Source organism: Macrobrachium nipponense, chromosome 35 (genome assembly GCF_015104395.2).
Source record: "Macrobrachium nipponense isolate FS-2020 chromosome 35, ASM1510439v2, whole genome shotgun sequence".
NCBI lineage: Eukaryota > Metazoa > Arthropoda > Malacostraca > Decapoda > Palaemonidae > Macrobrachium > Macrobrachium nipponense.
The window spans coordinates 28029283-28039282 of NC_061096.1; the positions used below are offsets into that span (position 1 = coordinate 28029283).

A 10000-nucleotide genomic window follows, 5' to 3' on the forward strand; every position below is an offset into this window, starting at 1 on the left:
TTTCAAAGTAAGTCAAATGTGGCGTACATTATCCGTAGATTAATACAATACTAATTAGTATATAGAACAGTTAAAAGGCCGACGTTCCTTCTGGTTTCGACAAGATATTCGGCCTTTAAATTATATATACTCTTATATTAGAATTGTATTACTCTACGGATGATGTACACCAGATTTGATTAACTTTGAAATTGTATTTACAAATTTATCGATCTTGACTTTTCTCTTTGCTATATAGGCACATTACTCGCCAATCTACAACACTGAAAAAGCCGTAATAAGAAGAACAAAAAGGAATTTCTATAAAAATCAATGCAACTGAAGCATCACTCTCCTTCAATAGATTAATAATAATAATAATAATAATAATAATAATAATAATAATAATAATAATAATAATAAAGAGTGCATGGGAAGAAGGACTAATAAAAGTAGACGAAGACCCAGAAATATACAGAGACAGGAGAATGACAAACAGAACAGAGGTCTGGCACAACAAACCAATGCACGGGCAATACATGAGACAGACTAAAGAACTAGCCAGCGATGACACATGGCAATGGCTACAGAGGGGAGAGCTAAAGAAGGAAACTGAAGGAATGATAACAGCGGCACAAGATCAGGCCCTAAGAACCAGATATGTTCAAAGAACGATAGACGGAAATAACATCTCTCCCATATGTAGGAAGTGCAATACGAAAAATGAAACCATAAACCACATAGCAAGCGAATGCCCGGCACTTGCACAGAACCAGTACAAAGAGAGGCATGATTCAGTAGCAAAAGCCCTCCACTGGAGCCTGTGCAAGAAAGATCAGCTACCTTGCAGTAATAAGTGGTACGAGTACCAACCTGAGGGAGTGATAGAAAACGATCAGCAAAGATCCTCTGGGACTATGGTATCAGAACAGTTAGGGTGATACGTCCAAATAGACCAGACGTGACGTTGATTGACAAAGTCAAGAAGAAAGTATCACTCATTGATGTCGCAATACCATGGGACACCAGAGGTGAAGAGAAAAAGAGGGATAAAATGGATAAGTATCAAGATCTGAAAATAGAAATAAGAAGGATATGTGATATGGCAGTGGAAATTGTACCCATAATCATAGGAGCACTAGGCACGATCCCAAGATCCCTGAAAAGGAATCTAGAAAAACTAGAAGATGAAGTAGCTCCAGGACTCATGCAGAAGAGTGTGATCCTAGAAACGGCGCACATAGTAAGAAAAGTGATGGACTCCTAAGGAGGCAGGATGCAACCCGGAACCCCACACTATAAATACCACCCAGTCGAATTGGAGGACTGTGATAGAGCAAAAAAAAAAAAAAATAATGATAATAGTAATAATGATAATGCAAAAATCCTCATAGTTGAACAAGTCTTCAAATGGAGAAGCAAATCCATATTTATGTAAATGCACATATATTTAAATTTAAAAAACAGTGAGGATAGCTTTCGGGGATCTGTTCGGTTCCCCTTATCAACAATCTGATTGATAAGGGGAACCGAACAGATTCCCGAAAGCTATCCTCGCTGTTTTTAAATTTAAATATATGTACATTTACATAACTGTGGATTTGCTTCTCCAATAATAATAATAATAATAATAATAATAATAATAATAATAATAATAATAATAATAATAATAATAATAATAATAATAATAATAATAATAATAAAACAAAGATTCACAGAGATCACGACAGACACAGTCAGACACCAACTAAAGAAAAATGCCAAACTGGAAAGCCCCAGGTCCCGATGAAGTCCATGGATACTGGCTCAAAAACTTCAAGGCCCTACACCCACGAATAGCAGAACAACTCCAGCATTGTATCTCAAATCACCATGCACCCAAATGGATGACCACAGGAAGAACATCCTTAGTACAAAAAGACAAGAGTAAGGGAAATATAGCCAGTAACTACAGGCCTATCACCTGCCTACCAATAATGTGGAAGTTACTAACAGGTATCATCAGTGAAAGGCTATACAACTACCTAGAGGAGACAAACACCATCCCCCACCAACAGAAAGGCTGCAGAAGGAAGTGTAGGGGCACAAAAGACCAGCTCCTGATAGACAAAATGGTAATGAAGAACAGTAGGAGAAGGAAAACCAACCTAAGCATGGCATGAATAGACTATAAGAAAGCCTTCGACATGATACCACACACATGGCTAATAGAATGCCTGAAAATATATGGGGCAGAGGAAAATACCATCAGCTTCCTCAAAAATACAATGCGCAACTGGAATACAATACTTACAAGCTCTGGAATAAGACTAGCAGAGGTTAATATCAGGAGAGGGATCTTCCAGAGCGACTCATTGTCCCCATTACTCTTCGTAGTAGCCATGATTCCCATGACAAAAGTACTACAGAAGATGGATGCCGGGTACCAAGTCAAGAAAAGAGGCAACAGAATCAACCATCTGATGTTCATGGACGACATCAAGCTGTATGGTAAGAGCATCAAGGAAATAGATACCCTAATCCAGACTGTAAGGATTGTATCTGGGGACATCAGGATGGAGTTTGGAATAGAAAAATGCGCCTTAGACAACATACAAAAAGACAAAGTAACGGGAACTGAAGGGATAGAGTTACCAGATGGGAGCAACATCAAACACATGGATGAGACTGGATACAAATACCTGGGAATAATGGAAAGAGGGGATATAAAACACCAAGAAATGAAGGACACGATCAGGAAAGAATATATGCAGAGACTCAAGGCGATACTCAAGTCAAAACTCAACGCCGGAAATATGATAAAAGCCATAAACACATGGGCAGTGCCAGTAATCAGATACAGCGCAGGAATAGTGGAATGGCCGAAGGCAGAACTCCGCAGCAATGATCACAAAACCAGGAAACATAAGACAATACACAAAGCACTACACCCAAGAGCAAATACGGACAGACTATACATAACACGAAAGGAAGGAGGGAGAGGACTACTAAGTATAGAGGACTGCGTCAACATCGAGAACAGAACACTGGGGCAATATCTGAAAACCAGTGAAGACGAGTGGCTAAAGAGTGCATGGGAAGAAGGACTAATAAAAGTAGACGAAGACCCAGAAATATACAGAGACAGGATAATGACAAACAGAACAGAGGTCTGGCACAACAAACCAATGCACGGGCAATACATGAGACAGACTAAAGAACTAGCCAGCGATGACAATTGGCAATGGCTACAGAGGGGAGAGCTAAAGAAGGAAACTGAAGGAATGATAACAGCGGCACAAGATCAGGCCCTAAGAAGCAGATATGTTCAAAGAACGATAGACGGAAATAACATCTCTCCCATATGTAGGAAGTGCAATACGAAAAATGAAACCATAAACCACATAGCAAGCGAATGCCCGGCACTTGCACAGAACCAGTACAAAAAGAGGCATGATTCAGTGGCAAAAGCCCTCCACTGGAGCCTGTGCAAGAAAGATCAGCTACCTTGCAGTAATAATTGGTACGAGCTTCAACCTGAGGGAGTGATAGAAATCGATCAGGCAAAGATCCTCTGGGACTATGGTATCAGAACGGATAGGGTGATACGTCCAAATAGACCAGACGTGACGTTGATTGACAAAGTCAAGAAGAAAGTATCACTCATTGATGTCGTAATACCATGGGACACCAGAGTTGAAGAGAAAGAGAGGGATAAAATGGATAAGTATCAAGATCTGAAAATAGAAATAAGAAGGATATGGGATATGCCAGTGGAAATTGTACCCATGATCATAGGAGCACTAGGCACGATCCCAAGATCCCTGAAAAGGAATCTAGAAAAACTAGAGGCTGAAGTAGCTCCAGGACTCATGCAGAAGAGTGTGATCCCAGAAACGGCGGACATAGTAAGAAAAGTGATGGACTCCTAAGGAGGCAGGATGCAACCCGGAACCTCCTACTATAAATACCACCCAGTCGAATTGGAGGACTGTGATAGAGCAAAAAAAAAAAAAAAAAAATAATAATAATAAAAGTGATGGACTCCTAAGGAGGTAGGATTCAACCCGGAACCCCACACTATAAATACGACAGTCGAATAGGATGACTGTGAATAGACAAAAAAATAAATAAATAAAAGAAATAATAATAACGGAAATCATGGCAAGATATTGGAAAATTAACATAAAAAAAATCTTGAGGCCAACCAAATTCTACAGAGTTTAGGTGGACTAAAGAAGCATTTAATGTTACAAATTTCAGTAAAATGTTGTCCCAGTAACATTAGATACAAGAAAACATGCTCATGCAGTTGGAAGTAGGGAACAGAAATCTATATATATATATACATAACTATATATATATATATATATATATATATATATATATATATATATATATATATATATATATATATTAATGAAGTTATTAAACTCTCACCTTACATTGTATGACTTTTTTCCCATTGCCTGCCTAAAATTCTATATATAACATAAAAAAGCTACACAGCTGCTGGGTACGATAATATGATGATACTTAATCAACTGCCCTGCCACCGTACTATATATCCTGACCTCAGCAGCTGCTCATATCACTTTGTATAGTTATTAAGGCTGGTCAGGTATTCCAACTGTATCTCATTCGTGCCACGAGAAAGAGCTTGGTACTGCATTTTCCTGTGGTATCCGCTTTATATATATATATATATATATATATATATATATATATATATATATATATATATATATATATATATATATATGCAGAAGCTAGGTACTATGTCGTGCATCTAAGTACATGGGGATACATTCCACAATGATGTAAAATCCTCCTGTAGTTTTATTTCTGTACAAGAAATATATATATTTTATAAAACTACAGAAGGATTTTACATCATTGTGGAATATTATCCCATGTACTTAAAGGTACAACACACACACACACACACACACACACACACAAACACACATCACACATATATATATATATATATATATTTATATATGTATGTATATACTAGTACATATGATATATATATATTTATATATATATGTATATGTATATATATATATATATACATATGTATATATATATACACACACATATATATATATATATATATATCTATATATATATATATATTGACCAAAGAGGGGAATCACAGTACATGGCGTTCATCAGGTCCAAGAAGAACCGAAGTTGATGAGAAGTCTCCAGATAAGTAGGAGTCGTAAAGAGGGTTTATTGCAGATGAATGGACCGATAATGGCCTGATACGTTCCCAGTCAAGTGGAGAGAATCGAATACTCTATGTTGTTGAGAAGAGCGTAGTATAATTTGCAAGTGTTAGGAGGGAGAGTGAAGAAAACCTAGAAGTGGATATTTGAATGAGTTTTTGGAAAGAATGTGTCCAAGAGTGGAGGGCATAGCGCAGTGTTCCCATAAGGGTCAACGGCCCGCAGCTGAAGCATCTCAGTGGGCTCGTGAAGCGTCTCATATTACGGAGATGATGATGATGCTGTAGTCACAGTTTACACTGCTGATTCGCAGATGGGACCAAGTGTAGAAAGCTTCCATCTATCTATATATATACTATATATATAATCCTATATATATATATATATATATATATATATTATATAGATATATATAAATATATATATACATATATATATATATATATATATATATATATATATATATATATATATATATATATATTGCAAATATAGTAAACCATATTTCTGTTTTCTCGGGTATTATATATTTCTACACGAAGCCATCAGCGTATTGACTCTCGGCGCCGTTGTGTCTCCGTGTGTCAATGCGTTATTCACCGCGTATGAGGTTTGAGAGGTTCACTATCATTTTCTCTCTATGACCCACACGTACACACGCGTGTATCGCACACACAAACACACATACACACGGACGGAGATTAAAAAAAATTAATTAAGCTGCCGAATTAAGACGTAAAATTCCTGCCGGAGACAGAAACTGAAATAAAAAATAATAATAATAAAAAAACTCTTACCTCGAAGACGTCATTGATACGCGGATTCTTCATTTGAGAAATTTACAAAGGTTAAATTACGTTCCCCAGTAGTAGAGATTAAGGCCACAACCCACATAAACAAAGACCCAGCACACTCTCTCTCCCCAAAGTCCTTCAAGCGACTGGAGGAGAGAGTGTGTGTGTGGAGGAATCCAAATCCAAGCCGATGTCCGTATTCCCTCCACTGTCCAGCCACTAAGCATAATGAAATATGGCACTCATGTTTATAGAATGCCTCCCTCCATTCTCACTCTGACGAAACAACACTTAATTTAACGAGGATTCCCCCGGGCTAACTTCCAAGCTCTCGGACATACAGTCTTCTTGATAAAAAGAAGTTTATGACGCCCCGCAACTTAGTTTGAGCAACAGATAGGACGAGCGGAAGGAAAGAAAGAAAAAAAAGAGGCGTTGTCTTAAGCAGTATATATATATAATATATGGTAGGGAATTCTGACAGAAGAATTTCCTGTGGGACTCAAGAGAATGTAGGAGACAGGACGAAGACGAGATAAGAAATGCGAAGATCAGTCCTTAAGTAAGAAGAATTTTGAAAGCATATTCAAATTAAGCAGATACTCACGATTTGATATATGCGTCTGTGCATAAGCACACAGCCATAACATGGCTCGACTCTCAATCATACTTATACATATATAAAGAAGGGTTCAGCGAAACTATTAATTTCTACAAATGTAAAGAAGCAATTTCTACAAATATAAAGAAGTGTTCATTAAAAATAATAATTTCTACAAATATAAAGAAGTGTTCATTAAAAATAATAATTTCTACAAATATAAAGAAGCAAATTCGACAAATATAAAGAAGTGTTCAGCAAAAGTACCAATTTCTACAAATATAAAGAGGTGATCAGCAAATTAATAATTTCTACAAATATAACGAAGTGTTCAGCAAAAATAACAATTTCTACAAATATAAAGAAGTGTTCGGCAAAACTAATAATTTCTACAAATATAAAGGAGTGTTGAGGAAAACTAATAATTTCTACAAATATAAAGGAGTGTTGAGCAAAACTAATAATTTCTACAAGTATGAAGAAGTGTTCAGCAAAAATAACAATTTCTATACATATGAAGAAGTGTTCAGCAAAACCAATAATTTCTACTAATATCAATAATTGTTAAGCAAAACTAATCAATTCTACAAATATAAAGATGTGTTCACCAGAACTAACAATTTCTACAAATATAAAGAATTGTTCAGTAAAACTGATAATTTATACAGATATAAAGAAGTGTTCAGCAAAAATAACAATTTCTGTCTCCATAGAAATGGGTAGTTTTAGAAAATTACGACCACGGCCCCTAAAAGAATCAATTCTGTAGCTTTCGAGACATGAAAAGAAGGACAACTTCAGATTCCATAAAAAAAATAACCAATACCATTATCGAGTCTCCGCGCATACGAAAAGACTAATGAAACGTACCTGAAAGATCTAAAATACTTTCATCTTAGCATCACTTCCAACCACAGTTTTGGGATTAGGGATCCTTCCTACTATACAATCACGGCGTTTTCAGTCCTGCCTATCCTACTCTTCCTTCATAAATATCAAGCTTTGTGCTCATGCCTATCTGATGTCGTGAGTTCGTGTCTACCCCCAAAAGGGAATAAAAAATCACTGGCTGGGTATCATCATCAGTAACTACTGCAGCGTGGTGGTGGGAAGTTGAAACCAACATTCTTTGGAAGCTTGAATCAACGGACCCCCTTTGGTGTGCTTGTTCCACGCGAATAGCTTTCATCTACCGCAATAAATAATACACGACTCTATTTTCTTACTAGAATTTGATGTTGACATTTAACATCTGTTAAATTTTCCTTCATATCTTATCATCGCTTCCCGATGGTATGGAGTTTTCGTTTTCTCTCGCTATAGCGAACGTTGCGAAGTTATCCTCTGTTCCTCAAGGCGCGGTCGCGGGCATCATTTTCTGGCACGGTGCCTTCGGAGTGAGTTTGCGCAAAGTAGACACCGAAGACGAGAACACTGAAGTCGCGCTTGTCTGCTGCTGTCTTGCAGCTAGAGATCGGCATCTCTACTTCCGCTGAGAGACTGGGAAAGGAAGAAGGGTTTCAGCAGGACCCACTTGGCGCTCTAAGTAGGTTCTGGGTTTCCAATACCACTCCCAACAGCCAGCGGCATAAACGACACACTAGTACATATACAGTAGAAGCGTATTTTCCTTAAACAGAAGGATTATTTCGGTAACATATATCTATGTTTAAAATGATCATACCATGATCTGAATTGGCGTGAATAATAACCAGACACAGAAACAGATTAGGACTTTAGTATGTAGGCTACCGTGCTATAGTGATAATATAGAGCTGCTTATGAAATAAACGTTTAAAATGGCTATCGTTCATACAAAATGGATCGTGCAGAGTCTACTGCTAAGTTGAAAAGATAAACTGTGCTTCCTTTGAAGAGAGCAAGTGGCTTGTCTCCGCGTGGGGTTCTGCTTATCCTCTGCCTTTCACGAGTCTTGACTGCCTTCGCTTAGCTAATCATTTAAATCATTTAGCTGCTCCGCTGGTATAGCGGTTAGTGTCGTGGAACGCCGTCCAGATGTCGTGGGTTCGCGTCTTCCCCAGGGCGATGAGACATCATTGGCTCTGTTATCATGATCCATTGCTGTTGCATTGTGGGGTCTCTAGCAGTTTGAGGTTGGAACCGATACATTCTTTGGAAGCTTGAATCTCTCTCTCTCTCTCTCTCTCTCTCTCTCTCTCTCTCTATGTATCAGCGTATAGTAAATAACTCTTGCGAATGATACTTGCGAATGTTAGTGTAAACTGGCACCTATATGATAGAATGAAGTCTTGCCATTCGCCATTCAAGGAGATTTTTAACTCGCATCTAAGATGCTTTGGGAAGCAAGCACGTTTTAGAATCACTGATCACGCCACGGCATATTTAAAACTTTTTCCTACACCGCTGCTAAGTTAGGGCCGCCTCTGCTCCAAACCCGCTGTCGGACTCGAGTAGACTTTCACCGGAATGCAACTGGCACCGAAAACCACTTTTTAAGTTTTAAATATGTTTTATATATATATATATATATATATATATGATATATATATATATATATATATATACATATATATATATAATATTTGTCAATGGAACAGGCAATGAAAGGATTGGAACTTGCATCCAAGAAGCTATGAGTGATAAGCGCACACCAATACCAGTCAGATCACGACAAGACCTTTGGCTATCTGTCATTAGACTCCATCATAAGTTCTGGGAAAGTTTTTTCTTAATAAACCAATCACCATAATGTGACCGGAATTAATATGTTAAAAAGCGACAACAATGTATACGAGTGATTTAATTTTTTCCAATAACAAACAAAGCTCCGTTGTTAACACTTTGTATTTTGGATAAACACAATCGCTCATATACATTATTGTGGCTTTTTTTTTTAAAGCAATACAGACGATATTTTTCACATTTCACGAATGGTTATATAATTGGCTATTAAATCGGAGATACGGTTTCGACCATCTTGGGGATTAGCATCTACAGCATATATACGAAGTTCTGATTTAAAAGCTTACAGGATAAACGATCACGCTACTGTCTTAAAGAAAAAATAAACACATTGGAAATCAACGATTCACAGAATCTTCACGAATGTTAATGAATCCACCAATCAATACAGAAGTTTCATCTCTGATGCAGACAGGAACTCTCTCTCTCTCTCTCTCTCTCTCTCTCTCTCGTTCGGTCTCTTCCTCTCTCTCTCTCTCTCTCTCTCTCTCTCTCTCTCTCCAGTATACTATATATTTCAGAGCTCTTTTTAATGTCACACGTTCATGTAACAGGATCCCATACAGGTGACTAATTTACACATCTCGAACAGATTTGAAAACATCGTCTACAAGAACAAAACGTTATCGACCATGGCACAGCGAAAACGTCGTCTCCTCTTAGTGAATAATTGCCATGTATGTGCC

General features: G+C 37.4%; 1 protein-coding gene across 5 annotated transcripts in view; it reads right to left on the reverse strand.

Moving 5' to 3' along the window:
- Nucleotides 1-10000, reverse strand: part of LOC135208527 (inactive dipeptidyl peptidase 10-like) — a 710904-nt gene that overhangs the window by 146758 nt on the left and 554146 nt on the right. The gene's annotated exons all lie outside the window — the stretch shown is intronic.